The sequence below is a fragment of the Engystomops pustulosus genome, chromosome 3 (assembly GCF_040894005.1).
Source record: "Engystomops pustulosus chromosome 3, aEngPut4.maternal, whole genome shotgun sequence".
NCBI classification, from domain to species: domain Eukaryota; kingdom Metazoa; phylum Chordata; class Amphibia; order Anura; family Leptodactylidae; genus Engystomops; species Engystomops pustulosus.
This window is the reverse complement of record NC_092413.1, coordinates 229,481,296-229,502,554: the sequence shown is the minus strand read 5'-3', so window position 1 is coordinate 229,502,554 and position 21,259 is coordinate 229,481,296. Positions and strand designations below refer to the sequence as shown.

The 21,259-nt window shown below is 47.7% G+C and overlaps 1 protein-coding gene across 1 annotated transcript in view; it reads right to left on the bottom strand.

Moving 5' to 3' along the window:
* The window catches only part of LOC140122764 (fucolectin-like), a 64,505-nt gene extending 46,787 nt beyond the window's left edge, over positions 1–17,718 (bottom strand). The window contains exon 1 of the mRNA XM_072143960.1: positions 17,684–17,718. The gene's annotated coding sequence lies outside the window, so the exon portion shown is untranslated. The remainder of the gene's footprint in view (positions 1–17,683) is intronic.
* Between the last annotated feature and the right edge of the window lie 3,541 nt (positions 17,719–21,259).

Sequence of the window (21,259 nt, the reverse complement as noted above, 5' to 3'; positions counted from 1 at the left end):
AAGTCAACGAATTATGTAGATTTGAGGAACTGGCACACTGGTCCTCTGGTACCAGAGAAAAATTCCTACACATTTGGTCTCCATGGATATCCCATAAAAACAAGGTGCTCTAATAATGAAACTTACCCTATTCTCATCTCAAGTTACCTACCTTTTACACATCCCCTCCCCCATTCCTCCCCTACGTAACCCTCTTCCTTCCCCCCTCCCTTCCCGAGTTATTTTACCTTTGTCGGCTTTATATGAAAACTTTCATGTTACATTTAATGGTAGAATTCTTCAGGTATTTGTTTAAAAGAAAAAAGAAAACTGGTACAAACCTTTTGCTACTGACAAATGTAACGGTGATCTTTTGTGTACCTAATAAAAACAGTTTTAAAACAAACACAAGAACACAGAGGTCATCACACAAGAACACAGAGGTCATCACACAAGAACACAGAGGTCATCACACAAGAACAGAGGTCATCACGTCCATTACCTCATCACACAAGAACAGAGGTCATCACGTCCATTACCTCATCACACAAGAACAGAGGTCATCACGTCCATTAGATCACTGATCACACAATTACAAGCCAGTCAGGATACATCTGTGGGCTTAGGGAATTTAGCTAACGCAGGACAGGGTAACACATTTAGGGATCGCAGCCCCGGGAATGCCAGTGCCCGGGGCTGTGCGATCCTCCTTCCAGGAGCCGGGTCCGTGCATGCGCAGTGTAATACATTTGTATTACACTGTGTGTGGTGAACAATAGCTTTAATAAGCGATCAGTGGATCGCTTGATCAGGCTTACCTGTAAAAGGGATAAGAGTTAATACATTTAATAAAAACATATTTAAAGAAAAAAAAAAGAAAAAAAATTGAGCGCCAAAATGGTATCACTTGAAAAGAACAACTCAACACGTAAAAATAAGCCCTAAACTCGCTCTGTCAACAAAAAATATTAAAGTTACGTCTCCGAAAAGATGGCGATGCAAAAACAAATGAGATTTCCTCTATTTTAGTTCATTCAGTAAAATTGTAAAAACAAAAAAAAAACAAAAAAAAAAAACTATATACATGAGGTATTAACGTAATCGTAGTGACATATAGAATAAAGATAATATAGTATTTTTAGTGTACGGTGTACGACCTCCAATAAATAGAAAAAGAAAGGGAACCAAAATTGACAATTTTTCTTTCACCCATACATTCAAGAGTTAATCAAATGTCATCAATAAGCTACAGACCCACTAAAATGAAGTATTTGTAAAGTGCATCTCATGATGCAAAGAATAAGCCCTTAATTGTCCAAAAAAAAAAAGTGACAATGCATAATCTGCGGTGAATGGCGCAGCTCCCCCCCCCCCCCATGCCCTGGCGTGTGCCCATACAGCGGAATACCACCACATATGGGGGATTGTTATACACGGAAGGGATTGGGGATTAAAATTCGTGGAGCGTTTTGGCATTTTATCCACTGTGAATTTGTACATTTTGAAAAACACATTAATTTAGTCAAAAAAAAAATAAAAAATTTCAATTGCATCCGTTTTTGTTTTAACCCCTGTGAAACAGTTAAAGGGTTAACTAACTTCACAAAAGTTGTTTCACATACATTCAAGGGGTCCTTTCTATATTGGGGTAATTTATGGGGTTTTCTTTTATTTAGACCTCTCAAAGTGACCTGAAACTGAGCAGGTCCCGCAATAGCAGGTTTTTGCGTTTTTTATGAAAATATGGAAAATCGCACGGAACATTCAAAGCCCCATAACATCCTGTAAAAATTTAATATGCATAAAGCATCACGTCCACATAAATTAGTCATTCGGTGAATGTTAGTTATTTCATTTTTAGCGGTTCTGACTATGTATGGGATGAAGTAGAACATTTTGAAGTCCGGTAATCGAGAATTTTTCTAAAGTTTCACCAAATAATTGAGAATTTTTCAAAATTTTCACCAAATATCTGAATTTCTCCTAATTAAATGCAAAACATAACACCAAAATTTTGTAACTAACATGAAGTACAAGGGGTCACGAGAAAACAATTTTAAAATCACTTGGATCTGTTAAAGCTTCCGGAGTTATAACCATTTATAGTGACGCAGGGCAGATTTCAAAAAATGGCCCGTGTAAGGAAGGTGAAAAGTGGCTTCGGCATTAAGGGGTTAATGTCAGTGAAGGATAATCCTGGGCAGCACAAAAGGCACTTCTCCCCCCATCCACTGCATCAGGTTAGCCACCAGCCCACCGCAAGGTTGGTTAAATGCGGCAGTTTAATTTCTTTCAATCCAGTATTAGCACTAGAGAAGGTCGGGAAAGGTTTCCCCGGGTAGGACGGCCGGTCCCTTATAGAACCGCCAGGCTTAGTTACCAAAAGGAGCCCGGAAAGTTCAGATTAATCTTCCACCTGTCTTTTCCCAAAGGTCCCTCGGTCAATGACGCTATATAGGAGGTTGTGGCGGTTACGTACGTCTCCTTTGATAGGGCGGTTGACTTAGTGCAGAGAAAGATGGAACTGTCCAAAACTTTCCATAACTAGTTGCGAGCTTTTGCGGTTTCGGTCCCTGGTTTTGGGTAAATGCAGTAACTTAAAGTCGGTAAAGGATAATCCTGGGTAGCACAAAAGGCACATCTCACCCCGGATAACTAGACCCTTGAAGGAAGTCTTGTGGGTTTTGCAGGCATGTCTTCGAGCAGTTAATGGATCAGGCATCCTATTCACAGCTGCTATAAAGAGAGCAAGGAAAGTCCTGATTATCACAATACATGGTGTCCCTGGGTGGAGTGACGCATAGGATAACCACCATCTCTTATAATGCGACGGGGTCCATCCCAATTCCATTGAGGTTAATATTTTAGAATAATTTCCTTCTCAGCCTGCGGGAGCAGGCTGAGATGTCCATGGCCTTGGTCCGTGTGGGGGGTCGCAGCCGGTGGTAGGAGGGAGGAGGCTGCTCCGTGGCGGAAGTTACACAGGCCCTAAGGCGCTGGAAGATGCCCACATGCCGGCTGTAGGGACGCAGCCGCCATTTCGGGCGAAGTCGGTTCTCAAGATTTTGAAGATGCCAAGCAGGCCTAGCAAGTTGGGAAATGTTTTAATTTATAACATTATTTAATAATTTATCTTAGTTGTTAATAAACGCTGTGGCCTTCCCACATTACCCAAACATTTAGTTTCCCGGTCTGTTGATGGGTGGTTAGTCTAGGTACACGGTCAGGTACCAGACGGTTGGGTGGTTAGTCTAGGTACACGGTCAAGTACCAGGTGGCTGGGTGGTTAGTCTAGGTACACGGTCAAGTACCAGACGGATGGATGATTTATCAAAGTACAAGGTCAAGTACCAGACGGATGGAAGGTTTATCAAAGTACAAGGTCAAGTACCGGATGGTTGGATGGTTGATCAGGGTACAAGGTCAAGTACCAAACGGTTGGATGGTTGATCAAGGCACAAGGTCAAGTACCAAGCGGTTGGATGGTTGATCAAGGTACAAGGTCAAGTACCAAACGGTTGGATGGTTGATCAAGGTACAAGGTCAAGTGCCAATCGGTTGGATGGTTTATCAAGGTACAGGGGCAAGTACCAAATTTAAGGTTTGGGTTTGTTAATCCCTACAGTCTAACAAGCCCCAAAGCAAATAGCGAAGGGGCTGAGGACTGTAGGGGGTGGTTTCTAGCCTTCTGGTAGGCTGGTGGGGCTTGCCCCTTTACTCCTCCTGTGTGAGGTCACAGGAGGTGGTGTTTGGGGGCGGGTAAGGACCCGCCCGGTGGTTTTAAAAAGTCCGAGAGCACGTGGGGGGGCCTCTTTCCTTCTGCCCCCTGGAACGAAGAGGCGAGAAGTCACCCTCCCACCCTGCCCTCAGAATTATTTCTTTTCAGCTTTTCTTTCCTTGGTTCTGGCTGTTTCCTTCTGTTTTCCTACAGACGTCACAGCGAAGGCGGAAGTTACACAGGCCCTAAGGCGCTGGAAGATGCCCACATGCCGGCTGCAGGGACGCAGCCGCCATTTCGGGCGAAGTCGGTTCTCAAGATTTTGAAGATGCCAAGCGGGCCTAGCAAGTTGGGAAATGTTTTCATTTATAACATTATTTAATAATTTATCTTAGTTGTTAATAAACGCTGTGGCCTTCCCACATTACCCAAACATTTAGTTTCCCGGTCTGTTTATGGGTGGTTAGTCTAGGTACACGGTCAAGTACCAGATGGTTGGGTGGTTAGTCTAGGTACACGGTCAAGTACCAGACGGTTGGGTGGTTAGTCTAGGTACACGGTCAAGTACCAGGTGGCTGGGTGGTTAGTCTAGGTACACGGTCAAGTACCAGACGGATGGATGATTTATCAAAGTACAAGGTCAAGTACCAGACGGATGGAAGGTTTATCAAAGTACAAGGTCAAGTACCGGATGGTTGATCAGGGTACAAGGTCACGTAACAAACGGTTGGATGGTTGATCAAGGCACAAGGTCAAGTACCAAGCGGTTGGATGGTTGATCAAGGTACAAGGTCAAGTACCAAACGGTTGGATGGTTGATCAAGGTACAAGGTCAAGTGCCAAATTTAAGGTTTGGGTTTGTTAATCCCTACAGTCCATGGTGACCCCAGTGTTATACTTGCTGAGGTTACACTAGTACATGATGTGTGATGTGTATGAGGTGACAGCAGATGATATAACATGGTAACCCCAGTGTTATACTTGCTGAGGTTACACTACTACATGATGTGTGATGTGTATGAGGTGACAGCAGATGATATAACATGGTAACCCCAGTGTTATACTTGCTGAGGTTACACTAGTACATGATGTGTGATGTGTATGAGGTGACAGCAGATGATATAACATGGTAACCCCAGTGTTATACTTGCTGAGGTTACACTACTACATGATGTGTGATGTGTATGAGGTGACAGGAGATGATATAACATGGTAACCCCAGTGTTATACTTGCTGAGGTTACACTAGTACATGATGTGTGAGGTGTATGAGGTGACAGCAGATGATATAACATGGTAACCCCAGTGTTATACTTGCTGAGGTTACACTAGTACATGATGTGTGATGTGTATGTGGTGACGGCAGATGATATAACATGGTAACCCCAGTGTTATACTTGCTGAGGTTACACTAGTACATGATGTGTGATGTGTATGAGGTGACAGCAGATGATATAACAGGGTAACCCCAGTGTTATACTTGCTGAGGTTACACTGGTACGTGATGTGTGATGTATATGAGGTGACAGCAGATGATATAACATGGTAACCCCAGTGTTATACTTGCTGAGGTTACACTAGTACATGATGTGTGATGTGTATGAGGTGACAGCAGATGATATAACATGGTAACCCCAGTGTTATACTTGCTGAGGTTACACTAGTACATGATGTGTGATGTGTATGAGGTGACAGCAGATGATATAACATGGTAACCTCAGTGTTATACTTGCTGAGGTTACACTAGTACATGATGTGTGATGTATATGAGGTGACAGCAGATGATATAACATGGTGACCCCAGTGTTATACTTGCTGAGGTTACACTAGTACATGATGTGTGATGTGTATGAGGTGACAGCAGATGATATAACATGGTAACCCCAGTGTTATACTTGCTGAGGTTACACTAGTACATGATGTGTGATGTGTATGAGGTGACAGCAGATGATATAACATGGTAACCCCAGTGTTATACTTGCTGAGGTTACACTAGTACATGATGTGTGATGTGTATGAGGTGACAGGAGATGATATAACATGGTAACCCCAGTGTTATACTTGCTGAGGTTACACTAGTACATGATGTGTGATGTGTATGAGGTGACAGCAGATGATATAACATGGTAACCCCAGTGTTATACTTGCTGAGGTTACACTAGTACATGATGTGTGATGTGTATGAGGTGACAGCAGATGATATAACATGGTAACCCCAGTGTTATACTTGCTGAGGTTACACTAGTACATGATGTGTGAGGTGTATGAGGTGACAGCAGAGGATATAACATGGTGACCCCAGTGTTATACTTGCTGAGGTTACACTAGTACATGATGTGTGATGTGTATGAGGTGACAGCAGATGATATAACATGGTAACCCCAGTGTTATACTTGCTGAGGTTACACTAGTACATGATGTGTGAGGTGTATGAGGTGACAGCAGATGATTAGAGATGAGCGAGCACTAAAATGCTCGGGTACTCGTTATTCGAGACAAACTTTTCCCGATGCTCGAGTGCTCGTCTCGAATAACGAACCCCATTGAAGTCAATGGGAGACTCGAGCATTTTTCAAGGGGACCAAGGGTCTGCACAGGGAAGCTTGGCCAAACACCTGGGAACCTCAGAAAAGGATGGAAGCACCACGGAAATGGACAGGAAACAGCAGGGGCAGCATGCATGGATGCCTCTGAGGCTGCTTAATTGCACCATTATGCCAAAATTATGGGCAACAGCATGACCATGACAGAGTGACCGAATGAGGCTAGATAGCATCTAAAACATCCAATAATTGACCCTGACACTATAGGGGACGGCATGCAGAGGCAGCGGCAGCAGTGGCAGGCTAGAGAGTCTCATGGCGACATACCCTAAATGGACTCAGGTTTCACCAAAGGAGGTGAAATGATTTCCTATGTGAACAAAAGGTTGACAGTATATTTAGTCGATAACACAGCATGTTGGCGACATAGTGACCAAGTTCCATAACGTATCTGGTGAAACACACGAAAAATGAGCCTGACACAGCTCTTTTGATAAGGGGACGACATGTGGAGGCAGCCATGGAGACGACTTCCATGATTAAGAGCGACAGTATGGGGCATTCATATTGCGCTGCTATGATTGCAACTTCAGGTCTCCAGCATGGCGGCGACAGATGGGCCGAGTTCCACTATGTATCTGGTGAAACACCTGAAAATTCTGCCTGACACAGCTCGTTTGATAAGGGGATGATGTGCTGCATATCCTCTCGTGCTCCAGCGTCTGGGGTATAGAGAGTTGAAATGAGACATTGGTGGACGCTGTGGAGGATCGTGGAGGCAAAATGGAGGAAACAGCAGGGGCAGCATGCATGGATGCCTCTGAGGCTGCCTAATCTTGGGATGGAGCTGGCGGTCCGCTGCCAGGCGAGCTTTCCCTGTCCAAGCCCCTGTCTCTCGGCTCCTCCCCACCCAAAATGGGCCTGGGGGCCAGAAGCGTTTACTTTGAAAAAATTATAATTTTCAAAGCAGGCCGGGTCGTTTGAATATTTCACCTAGGAATAATGGAATAGCATAGTGGTTCTATTTTTAATTGTTTTTACGGAAATGGTTCCATGATTAAGAGCGACAGTATGGGGCATCCATATTGCGCTGCTATGATTGCAACTTCAGGTCTCCAGCATGGCGGCGACAGATGGGCCGAGTTCCACTATGTATCTGGTGAAACACCTTAAAATTCTGCCTGACACAGCTCGTTTGATAAGGGGACGATGTATGGAGGCAGTGAACTAGTAGTAGATTAAAGGTGCTGCAGTTAACACTATGTTAGTTGGATCTTGAGATGGAGCTGGCGCTCCGCTGCCAGGCGAGCTTTCGCCAATCCAAGCCCCTGTCTCTAGGCTACTCCCCAAACAGCACTTCTGAGAACCTTTTGTATAAGATCAAGTGTAGTAGCGTTCTTATAAGTTTAGGATATGGCGGGTGAGGGGAATGTAAACAGATGCGCAAGAAGCGCTGAAATAATATTGGTAAATGATAAAAGTTTGGCAGTATATTTTGTGGATTACACAGCAGGGTGGCGACAAAGTTAACAAGTTTGATGTGGAAGCCATGAAAACAACCCAAAATTCTGCCCGACACAGCTCGTTTGATAAGGGGACGATGTATGGAGGCAGTGAACTAGTAGTAGATTAAAGGTGCTGCAGTTAAAACTATGTTAGTTGGATCTTGAGATGGAGCTGGCGCTCCGCAGCCAGGCAAGCTTTCGCCAATCCAAGCCCCTGTCTCTAGGCTACTCCCCAAACAGCACTTCTAAGAACCTTTTGTATAAGATCAAGTGTAGTAGCGTTCTTATAAGTTTGGGATATGGCGGGTGAGGGGAATGTAAACAGATGCCCAAGAAGCGCTGAAATAATATTGGTAAATGATAAAAGTTTGCCAGTATATTTTGTGGATTACACAGCAGGGTGGCGACAAAGTTAAGAAGTTTGATGTGGAATCCATGAAAACAACCCAAAATTCTGCCTGACACAGTTCGTTTGATACGGAGACCATGTATGGAGGCAGCTATATGGATGAGTTTTGGAGGCAGCTATGGCGATGACGTGTGGAGGTAGCAATGGAGACAACGTGTGGAGCCAGCTAAAAAGACGACATGTGGAGGCTGCTATGGAGACAATTTAATTTGGATAGTGCCTGTATGTGGCAGTCCAAAAAAGTTTTCAAACCAGAGGAGCAGGTAGGTGGTCCTCCAGAAAAATTTAATAAATTGAGTGCCTGTATGTGGCAGTCCAAAAAAGTTTTCAAACCAGAGGAGCAGGTAGGTGGTCCTCCAGAAAAATTAAATAGATTGAGTGCCTGTATGTGGCACTCCCAAAAATTGCTTAAAACAGAGGACCGGGTAGGTGGCCCTCCAGAAAAATTAAATACATAGAGTACTATAGCTAGAGCCAGTTGGCCCTGGCAAAAAATAGCCAGTTTCCTATGCTTTAGTGTACAAAGAGGAGGAGAAGGAGGACAATGAGGAGGAGGAGTGCATACATTATTCAGGTTGAGCTTCTTTCACCTGGTGGAGAATGAAAATGCGGAGAAATCCAGGCTTTATTCATCTTGATAAGCGTCAGCCTGTCAGCGCTTTCAGTCGACAGGCGTGTACGCTTATCGGTGATGATGCCACCAGCTGCACTGAAAACCCGCTCGGACAACACGCTAGCAGCAGGGCAGGCAAGAACCTCCAAGGCATACAGCACCAGTTCGTGCCACATGTCCAGCTTTGAAACCCAGTAGTTGTAGGGAGCTGTGTGATCATTTAGGACGATGGTATGGTCAGCTACGTACTCCCTCACCATCTTTCTGTAAAGATCAGCCCTACTCTGCCGAGACTGGGGACAGGTGACAGTGTCTTGCTGGGGTGACATAAAACTGGCAAAGGCCTTGTAAAGCGTACCCCTGCCAGTGCTGGACAAGCTGCCTGCTCGCCTACTCTCCCTCGCTACTTGTCCCGCAGAAGTACGCCCTCTGCCGCTAGCGCTGTCAGAAGGGAAATACTGTTTCAGCTTGTGCACCAGGGCCTGCTGCTATTCATGCATTCTCACACTCCTTTCCTCTCCAGGGATGAGAGTGGAAAGATTTTGCTTGTACCGTGGGTCCAGGAGAGTGAATACCCAGTAATCGGTGCTGGAATAAATTCTTTGAACGCGAGGGTCACGGGATAGGCAGCCTAGCATGAAATCTGCCATATGCGCCAGAGTACCAACGCGCAACAATTCACTCCCCTCACTGGCCTGACTGCCCATTTCCTCCTCCTCCAACTCCTCTTCTTCTGCCCATACACGCTGAACAGTGAAGGACTGAACAATGGTCCCCTTTTCTGTCTCGCCAACATTCTCCTCCTCTTCCTCCTCATCCTCCTCCACCTCCTCCGATATGCGCTGAGAAACAGACCTAAGGGTGCTTTGGCTATCAACAAGGGAATCTTCTTCCCCCGTCTCTTGTGACGAGCGCAAAGCTTCCGACTTCATGCTGACCAGAGAGTTTTTCAACAGGCCAAGCAGCGGGATGGTGAGGCTGATGATGGCGGCATCGCCACTGACCATCTGTGTTGACTCCTCAAAGTTACTCAGCACCTGACAGATATCAGACATCCACGTCCACTCCTCATTGTAGACTTGAGGAAGCTGACTGACCTGACTACCAGTTCTGGTGGAAGTTGACATCTGGCAGTCTACAATCGCTCTGCGCTGCTGGTAAACTCTGGATAACATGGTTAATGTTGAATTCCACCTCGTGGGCACGTCGCACAACAGTCGTTGAGCGGGCAGTTGGAGGCGGCGCTGCGCTGCCCTGAGAGTGGCAGCATCTGTGCTGGACTTCCTGAAATGCGCACAGATGCGGCGCACCTTTGTGAGCAAATCAGACAGATTGGGGTATGTCTTGAGGAAACGCTGAACTATGAGATTTAACACATGGGCCAGGCATGGCACATGTGTCAGTCTGCCGAGTTGCAGAGCCACCACCAGGTTACGGCCGTTGTCACACACAACCATGCCTGGCTTCAGGTTCAGCGGTGCCAGCCACAGATCAGTCTGCGCCGTGATGCCCTGTAATAGCTCTTGGGCGGTGTGCCTTTTAATGTCTAGGCTCAGCAATTTGAGCACCACCTGCTGTCGCTTAGCGACGGCACTGCTGCTGTGCCTAGAGCTACCGACTGATGGCGCCATGCCCACGGATGGTAACGAGGAGGAGGAGGAGGTGGAGGAGGGGTGGGAGGAGGAGGAGGCATAGTAGGCCTTTGAGACCTGGACCGAGGTAGGCCCCGCAATCCTCGGCGTCAGCAGTATATGACCAGCCCCAGGGTCAGACTCGGTCCCAGCCTCCACCAAGTTAACCCAATGTGCCGTCAGCGATATATAGTGGCCCTGCCCGGCAGCACTCGTCCACGTGTCCGTGGTCAGGTGGACCTTGTCAGAAACGGCGTTGGTCAGGGCACGGATGATGTTCTCTGACACGTGCTTGTGCAGGGCTGGGACGGCACATCGGGAAAAGTAGTGGCGGCTGGGGACCGAATACCGAGGGGCGGCCGCCGCCATGAGGTTTGGAAAGGCCTCGGTCTCTACCAGCCTATAGGGCAGCATCTCCAGGCTAAGCAACTTGGAGATGTGGACGTTGAGGGCTTGGGCGTGTGGGTGGGTTGCGCTATACTTCCTTTTGCGCTCCAGCGTCTGGGGTATGGAGAGCTGAACGCTGGTGGATGCTGTGGAGGATCGTGGAGGCGAAGATGGGGTTTTCGTGCGGGAGGTGTTTGGGCCGTGGTCCTGGGCAGGGAGCTGACTAGCAGATGACACAGGGGAAGGAGCAGTGGTGTGCCCGGCTGGAGGTGAACGGGCTTGGTGCCATTGAGTGGGGTGTTTAGCATTCATATGCCTGCGCATACTGGTGGTAGTTAAGCTAGTAGTGGTGGAACCCCTGCTGATCCTGGTTTGGCAAAGGTTGCACACCACAGTCCGTCGGTCATCCGGTGTTTCTTTAAAGAACCTCCAGACTTCTGAAAATCTAGCCCTCGCCACGGGAGCTTGACTACGGGCCACATTTGGCGCTGATGCACCAGCTCTGGCCCTGCCTCTCCGTCTGGCTCCCCCACTGCCTCTTCCAACCTGTTCTGCTATAGGACTCGCCTCCGTCTCAGAAGCACTGTGTTCACCCGGCCTATCAACCCAGCTTGGGTCTGTCACCTCATCATCCTCCGATCCCTCAGTCTGCTCCCCCCTCGGACTTCCTGCCCTGACAACAACTTCACCACTGTCTGACAACCGTGTCTCCTCATCGTCCGACACCTCTTTACACACTTCTTCCACCACGTCAATAATGTCATCATCACCCACAGACTGCGACTGGTGGAAAACCTGGGCATCGGAAAATTGCCCAGCAGCAACCGGACAAGTGGTTTGTGACTGTGGGAAGGGTCCAGAAAACAGTTCCTCAGAGTATGCCGCTTCAAATGCCAAATTTTGCTGGGAGGGGGCAGACTGGGGGGAAGGAGGCTGAGGTGGAGGAGCCGGAGGTGGAGGAGCCGGAGGAGTTCTGATTTCGGTGACATGGGTGGACTGCGTGGAAGACTGACTGGTGGACAAATGGCTAGAAGCATTGTCCGCAATCCACGACATCACCTCTTCGCACTGTTCTGGCCTCAACAGTGCTCTACCACGAGTCCCAGTAACTTGAGACATGATGAACCTAGGGAGTGTAGCTCTGCGGCGTTCCCCTGCTCCCTCATCAGCAGGTGGTGTCTCACCCCGCCCAGGACCACGGCCTCTGACCCCTGCAGTAGTTGGACGCCCACGTCCACGCCCTCGTCCTCTACCCCTAGCCCTCGGGTTAAACATTTTGAAAATGAAAGTTATAACTTTAATTTTTTTTTTACTTTTTTTTTGTGTTTTTTAGTTTTTAAAACCAAACGATGCTATCCTATTGCTATGGCTATTTTCTAGCCAACTATGAAAGCACACTGCTATGCCAGATGAGATGACGCTGAGTTATGAAAAAATAAACGTAAAATAAAAAGAAACTGGCAGACTGTGCCTAATTGAAATCAAACCCCTAATAAATTGTCCCACTTTGGTGTTTGAGGTGGATATGTGTGTCACTAAGAGCTAAACACAACGGTAGCAAGTCCCCCTGCAAATTCCTCACAATATGGTACTAGCTGCACTACTAGTGCCAGCAAGCCCAGCCACAAGCAAATAAAAAAAAAATGTATAACGTTATTGTAGCCCTAAGAAGGGCTGTTGGGTTCTTGTAGAATCACTCCTGCCTAACACTATTCTAATAGAACAGCCTAACACTTTCCCTGACCAGCAGCAGCTCTCTCCCTAGCGGCATCCAGACACAGAATGATCCGAGCAGCGCAGGCAGGGGCTAGTCTATTCCAGGGTCACCTGATCTGGCCAGCCAACCACTGCTATTGACGTGTAAGGGTACCACGTCATGCTGGGTGGAGTGCAGAGTCTCCTGGCTTGTGATTGGCTCTGTTTCTGGCCGCCAAAAAGCAAAACGGCGGGAGCTGCCATTTTCTCGAGCGGGCGAAGTATTCGTCCGAGCAACGAGCAGTTTCGAGTACGCTAATGCTCGAACGAGCATCAAGCTCGGACGAGTATGTTCGCTCATCTCTACCTATGACCATTGAACCTCTTTCTCAGTCCAGTCATTGAGAAATTTACAGCCAGATGATCTAAGTCCACGTTATTGTTTAAAATAGAAATATTTCCCTAGAAATGTATCTTTTAATTGTATTAATTTATTAATCTTTTATATATACACTTGCACTTTATATATTAAAAAGATTGTTTACATAATTTTAAAAAACTCCTTTCTCTTTTTCCTTTTCATTATGGTAATCGTTTTCCCCATTTTAAATGCATAAAACTACAATTATTACAAACAGAATATGCACAAAGGTTTTACACTCACAATAAATGGTTCCTTACTAGAGATGAGCGAGTATTGATGCTCGTTCGAGTATTAGAGTACACGGAAGTGCTCGTTGCTGGGACGAGTATTTCCCCTGCTCGAGATCGATCATTTAATTAAGAAAAGACAGTGAAGAACAATGAAGAATAGAATAAAAACAGTGAACACAGGATCATTTAAGTGAAGAACACATTGCAGATGTTCCGAACATCTGCTCACTTAGCCAAAGACACAAGCGCCGACGCTGGATCAGGCATGCAGGAGCGGCGGCTGAAGTGGAGGGGAGCGGGGCTGGAGAGGGGCATGGAGGAGCGGAACGGGCATCACCGAGCGGGTATGGAGGTGCAGAGCGGGGGCTGGAGCAGGCATGGAGGATTGGAGCGGGCATGGAGGAGCGGGCATCACGGAGCGGAGCAGGGCTGGAGCGGGCATAGAGGATTGGAGCGGGCATGGAGGAGTCGGCATCACAGAGCGGAGCAGGGCTGGAGCGGGCATAAAGAATTGGAGCGGGGCTGAAGTGGGCATGGAGGAACAGAGTGGAGCTGGAGCTGGCATGGAGGATCGGAGCGGGGCTGGAGCGGGCATGGAGGATCGGAGCGGGGCTGGAGCGGGCATGAAGGATCGGAGCGGGGCTGGAGCGGGCATGGAGGAGAAGAGCGGGCTGGAGCGGGCATGAAGGATCGGAGCGGGGCTGGAGCGGGCATGGAGGAGAAGAGCGGGCTGGAGCGGGCATGGAGGATCGGAGCGGGCATGGAGGAGTGGGCATCACAGAGCTGAGCGGGGCTGGAGCGGGCATGGAGGATCGGAGCGGGGCTGGATCGGCATGGAGGATCGGAGTGGGGCTGGATAGGGCATGTAGGATCGGAGTGGGGCTGGAGCGGGCATGGAGGAGCAGAGCAGGAGCGGGCAGGGAGGATCGGAGCGGGCATGGAGGAGCGGGCATCACGGAGCAGGGCAGGCGGAGCAGAGCTGGAGCGGGCATGGAGGATCAAAGCGGGCATGGAGGAGCGGGCATCACAGAGAGGAGCGGGGCTGGAGCGGGCATGGAAGATTGGAGCAGGGCTGGAGCGAGTATGAAGGATCGGAGCGGGGCTGGAGCGGGCATGGAGTAGCAGAGCAGGGCTGGAGCGGGCATGGAGGAGCAGAGCAGGGCTGGAGCGGGCATGGAGGATCAGAGCGGGGGCTGAAGCGGAGGCTGGAGCGGAGCGGGGCTGTAGCAGGACCAACAGCACAGAAAGAACACAGTGAAGAACAGATTGCAGATGTTCCGAGCACTCGAGCATCAGGAAAAGTTTGTCTCGAATAACGAGCACTCGAGCATTTTAGTGCTTGCTCATCTCTATTCCTTACATATTAAAGTTTTACCACTATTGACAAAATATAAGAAAAAAATGGAAAAAAATTCTCAAGACAAGACATCCAATTAGTTGCGGATACCTGTCAATCAAGTTTCGGAAATCCGCCAAACAACCTGATGTCATTTCACTTTAGTTTTGTATAAAATGTGTCTTTTAAGTGCAAGATTATGTAGGTTTTTAACCCCTTCACACTCCGTGGCGGATATATCCGCCACGGAGAGCAGTGACTTAGCGCTCAGTGGCGGATATATCCGCCACGGCGCATATGCCGGCTCGGCTCTGGATCAGAGCCAAACCGGCATCGGGAAACACGGGGTGCCGGCACCCCAGTGTAACACCCGCGGTCGGAGTGGGCTCCGATCGCGGGTGTGTAACCCGTTAAATGCCGTGGTCAGCACGACCGCGGCATCTAACATGCCCCTGGGGGTCTTTCCCCCACGATCGGCCCCCTGAACCGTTTTCGGGGGACGCCGATCGCTGCTATGGAAGTGCTGGGCTCAGGCTAACACTGATAATACCCTGCAATACATGATTATTGCAGAGTATTATCATGAACAAGCAATCAGATGATTGCTTGGTCATTTCCCATGGTGGAAAAAGTGAAAAAGTAAAAAAAAATGTTATTCAATAAAAAATAAAGTAATAAATCAATAAAAATGCCCATAAGCCCCATAACATATAAAGAGACATATAACCCCAAAAAAGTCTAAATCATAACAAAAACCCCACATATATAGTATCACCGCGTCCGTAACAACCCGTAGAATACAAGTAAATCATTATTGAACCCGTGCGATGAACGCCGTTAAAAAAAACTATTGAAAACCCACCAAAAATTAACATTTTTACCTATTCAATCTTACAAAAAATTCCATCAAAAGTGATCAAAAAAACATATGTACTCCATAATGATACTGCTGCAAAGTACAGCATGTCCCGCAAAAAACAAGCCATCAACCAGCTCCCAAGTCAAAAAAGTAACAATGTTATGCCACTTGGAAGACGGCAATGCAAAAATGATAGATTTTTTCCCACATTACGGTTTTATTTGACAGATTTAGTAAAATGTAAGAAAATATATTCAAGTCTGGTATCCCCGTAATTGTTTCGTCCCATAGAATAAAGCTAACATTATTATTAGGCTAAACGGTGAACACGAAAAAAAAAAGTCAAACATCCAGTACAGAATTGAAGCTTTTCTACTCATACCCTCAAAAACGAGTTTCTAAATTTTCAACAATAGAAGATACCAACCCCAAAATGGCAACACTGGAAAAAGCATCTCATCCCGCAAAAAAAAATGCCTTCACATGACCCCAATAACGGAAAAGCGAAAATTTATAGCCTACAAAAGGGACCAAAGAGGAAACTAAAATCCTGGCAGCTGCAGGTCCCTCCCTCTCTTCTGCACCTCGCTGTGCCCCCATAACACAAGTAACATCCACATGTGGGGGTCTCTGCACTCGGGAGAAGTAACGGCCACATGTGGGGGGTCTCTGTACTCGGGAGAAGTAACGGCCACATGTGGGGGGTCTCTGCACTCGGGAGAAATTGCAGAACAAATTGTATGATGGGTTTTCTATTTTTATCTTTTGGAAATGTGTACATTTTAGGGCTAAATGAACGTATAACCGGAACAATTTGACCAATCTAAATTTCACCTCCATTTTGATTCAATTACTATGAAGATCTCAAGGGGTTAACAATCTTCCTAAAAGCTGTTTCTGATAGTTTGAGGGGGGCAGATTTGAAAATGGGTTGATTATATACGGGGGTTTTGATACTAAATATGTAACATTTCATTCAAAACTGTATTTATCCGCAAAAGAGTAAATTCTGAAAATACGGAAAATCGCTATTCGATTTGGAAGCCGAGCGACATCAAAATAAATTATCCAGACATTTCAAAAATTATGAAAATGTAAAGTAGACAAATGGGAAATGTTATGCAGCAACTTATTTAGGTGGTAAATCTATCTGCCTGAAAACGCAATGATTTTGAATTTAAAAAAAGGGAGATTTTTCAAAAAATTCATCATTTTTTCTTTTTTTGGAAAATAAACACAAAACTTATCAGCCAGCATTTACCACTAAAATGAAGTACAACATGTGGGGAAAAAACAGTCCCAGAATCGTTTTGATAAGTAACAGAGTTCAAAAGTTATAACCATATAAAGCGAAGCAAGTCAGAATCCAAAAAATGGGGCTGAGCCTTAAGCTGTAAAATGGCTGCGTCCTTAAGGGGTTAATGCCTGAAGAAGATCCCAGTACAGGATCGAAACGCGTTGCAAATTACTAAAGACATCACCAATTAAACTTACGAGAAGTGTATGCAGCGCCATTTCTTATGACTCCGAAAAGAAACTCCTCTGTGCTTCGACTTTTGTAAATATTGTATGAGGGGAATGGAAAATATTGGGGCTTATTTACTAAGGGTCTGATTCCGTCGGGTTTTGTGATTCCGATGTGCACCGAATTGCCCCGGGTTTTTGCCGCACACGATCGGATTGTGTCGCATTGGTGCCGGCTTGCACGCGACACAAAACGAGGGGCGTGGTCGTCGGAAAACCCGACGGTTTCGGAAAAACCGCGGAATTTTAAAAAGAATTGTGTCACAAGACACGCACTTACATGCACCAGGAAGAAGAAGGAGAACTCCTGCAGACCTCGGCGCAGAAGCAACGGATCCAGGAATTCGGGCGCACGGGCTTAGTGTATCGCGGCAGACCCGAATCCATGTCGGACAACGCACTGCGGGGATCGCAACGGGAACGGGTAAGTAAATCTGCCCCATTGTGTAAGATTCTTTATGTTATTTTTATTGGTGTGATAATTGTTATGTTTTAGATTTTATATTCTAATAAAAACATCTACTTAATAAAAAAGTTATAAATTATAATTAAATTGAACCTAAAAATAAAGGGGATGAAGTCAATTGAACAGCAAAGAAAAGCTTTAAAACGAAAATGATGCAATTATGACGTGTGCAAGGCTTAGACTATTAATTGACATAACTGTGAATGACAACTTATCCCTCACATGACAAAACCTCATCCAGCCTTAAAAATGGAAAAAAAAAAATTGTGGCAACTGGGAGGAGAAAACTGAAAAATGGCTCCAACAGTAAGTACCCGCTAGTAATGAGAGGATCATAGTGACTGCATCTACAATGTGGACAATACCTGAGGATGTGCTGATGTCTCTGATGCTCCTGTGATGTCTCTGATGACTTGACAGAATTTATACCTTCCACATGAGCAGCTTTTTTCTTTAGAACTAATAAAGTGGATATTTAGTACAGTCATAATTAGAGATGAGTGAACATACTCGTCCGAGCTTGATGCTCGTTCGAGCATTAGCGTACTCGAAACTGCTCGTTGCTCGGACGAATACTTCGCCCGCTCGAGAAAATGGCAGCTCCCGCCGTTTTGCTTTTTGGCGGCCAGAAACAGAGCCAATCACAAGCCAGGAGACTCTGCACTCCACCCAGCATGACGTGGTACCCTTACACGTCGATAGCAGTGGTTGGCTGGCCAGATCAGGTGACCCTGGAATAGACTAGCCCCTGCCCGCGCTGCTCGGATCATTCTCTGTCTGGATGCCGCTAGGGAGAGAGCTGCTGCTGGTCAGGGAAAGCGTTAGGGTGTTCAATTAGAATAGTGTTAGGCAGGAGTGATTCTACAAGAACCCAACAGCCCTTCTTAGGGCTACAATAACGTTATGCTTTTTTTTTTTTTATTTGCAGCTAGTACCATATTGTGAGGAATTTGCAGGGGGACTTGCTACCGTTGTGTTTAGCGCTTAGTGACGCACATATCCACCTCAAACACCAAAGTGGGAAAATTTATTAGGGGTTGGATTTCAATTAGGCACAGTCTGCCAGTTTCTTTTTATTTTACGTTTATTTTTTCATAACTCAGCGTCATCTCATCTGGCATAGCAGTGTGCTTTCATACTTGGCTAGAAAATAGCCATAGCAATAGGATAGCATTGTTTGGTTTTAAAAACTAAAAAACACAAAAAAAACAAAAAAACACAAAAAAACACAAAAAAGTAAAAAAAAAATTAAAGTTATAACTTTCATTTTCAAAATGTTTAACCCGAGGGCTAGGGGTAGAGGACGAGGGCAGGGACGTGGGCGTCCAACTACTGCAGGGGTCAGAGGCCGTGGTCCTGGGCGGGGTGAGACACCACCTGCTGATGAGGGAGCAGGGGAACGCCGCAGAGCTACACTCCCTAGGTTCATGTTTGAAGTTACTGGGACTCGTGGTAGAGCACTGTTGAGGCCAGAACAGTGCGAACAGGTGATGTCGTGGATTGCCGACAATGCTTCAAGCAATTTGTCCACCAGTCAGTCTTCCACGCAGTCCACCCATGTCACCGAAATCGGCACTCCTCCAGCTCCTGCACCTCAGCCTCCACCCCCCCAGTCTGCCCCCTCCCAGGAAAATTTGGCATTTGAACCGGCATACTCTGAGGAACTGTTTTCTGGACCCTTCCCACAGTCACAAACCACTTGTCCGGTTGCTGCTGAGCTATTTTCCGATGCCCAGGTTTTCCACCTGTCGCAGTCTGTGGGTGATGATGACCTTCTTGACGTAGTGGAAGAAGTGTGTAAAGAGGTGTCCGACGATGAGGAGACACGGTTGTCAGACAGTGGGGAAGTTGTTGTCAGGGCAGAAAGTCCGAGGGGGGAGCAGACTGAGGGATCTGAGGATGATGAGGTGACAGACCCAAGCTGGGTTGATAGGCCGGGTGAACACAGTGCTTCTGAGACGGAGGAGAGTCCTCGACCAGAACAGGTTGGAAGAGGCAGTGGTGGGGCCAGACGGAGAGGCAGGGCCAGAGCAGGTGCATCAGCGCCAAATGTGTCACGTAGTGAAGCTCCCGTGGCGAGGGCTCCCGCGGCGAGGGCTAGATTTTCAGAAGTCTGGAGGTTCTTTAAGGAAACACCGGATGACCGACGGACTGTGGTGTGCAACCTTTGCCAAACCAGGATCAGCAGGGGTTCCACCACTACTAGCTTAACTACCACCAGTATGCGCAGGCATATGAATGCTAAACACCCCACTCAGTGGCACCAAGCCCGTTCACCTCCGGCCGTGCACACCACTGCTCCTTCCCCTGTGTCAGCTGATAGTCAGCCCCCTGCCCAGGACCCTGGCACAAAAACCCCATCGTCGCCTCCACGATCCTCCACAGCATCCACCAGCGTTCAGCTCTCCATACCCCAGACGCTGGAGCGGAAAAGGAAATATAGTGCAACCCACCCGCACGCCCAAGCCCTTAATGTCCACATCTCCAGATTGCTTAGCCTGGAGATGCTGCCCTATAGGCTAGTAGAGACCGAGGCCTTTCGCAACCTCATGGCGGCGGCCGCCCCTCGGTATTCGGTCCCCAGCCGCCACTACTTTTCCCGATGTGCCGTCCCAGCCCTGCACCAGCACGTGTCAGACAACATCATCCGTGCCCTGACCAACGCCGTTTCTGACAAGGTCCACCTGACCACGGACACGTGGACGTGTGCTGCCGGGCAGGGCCACTATATATCGCGGACGGCACATTGGGTTAACTTGGTGGAGGCTGGGACCGAGTCTGACCCTGCGGCTGGTCATATACTGCCGACGCCGAGGATTGCGGGGCCTACCTTGGTCCAGGTCTTTCAGGCCTACTATGACTCCTCCTCCTCCTACCCCTCCTCCACCTCCGAACTACCATCCGTGGGCATGGCGCCATCAGTCGCTAGCTCTAGGCACAGCAGCAGTGCCGTCGCTAAGCGACAGCAGGCGGTGCTCAAACTGCTGAGCCTAGGCGATAAAAGGCACACCGCCCAAGAACTATTACAGGGCATCACGGCGCAGACTGATCTGTGGCTGGCACCGCTGAACCTGAAGCCAGGCATGGTTGTGTGTGACAACGGCCGTAACCAGGTGGCGGCTCTGCAACTCGGCAGACTGACACATGCGCCATGCCTGGCCCATGTGTTAAATCTGATAGTTCAGCGTTTCCTCAAGACATACCCCAATCTGTCTGATTTGCTCACGAAGGTGCGCCACATCTGTGCGCATTTCAGGAAGTCCAGCACAGATGCTGCCACTCTCAGGGTAGCGCAGCGCCGCCTCCAACTGCCCGCTCACCGACTGTTGTGCGACGTGCCCACGAGGTGGAATTCAACATTAACCATGTTATCCAGAGTTTACCAGCAGCGCAGAGCGATTGTAGACTGCCAGATGTCAACTTCCACCAGAACTGGTAGTCAGGTCAGTCAGCTTCCTCAAGTCTACAATGAGGAGTGGACGTGGATGTCTGATATCTGTCAGGTGCTGAGTAACTTCGAGGAGTCAACACAGATGGTCAGTGGCGATGCCGCCATCATCAGCCTCACCATCCTGCTGCTTGACCTGTTGAAAAACTCTCTGATCAGCATGAAGTCGGAAGCTTTGCGCTCGTCACAAGACACGGGGGAAGAAGAATCCCTTGTTGATAGCCAAAGCACCCTCAGGTCTCTTTCTCAGCGCATATCGGAGGAGGTGGAGGAGGATGAGGAGGAAGAGGAGGAGAATGTTGGCAGACACAAGAGGGGACCATTGTTCAGTCCTTCACTGTTCAGCGTGTATGGGCAGAAGAAGAGGAGTTGGAGGAGTTGGAGGAGGAGGAAATGGAGAGTCAGGCCAGTGAGGGGAGTGAATTGTTGCGCGTTGGGACTCTGGCGCATATGGCAGATTTCATGCTAAGCTGCCTATCCCGTGACCCTCGCG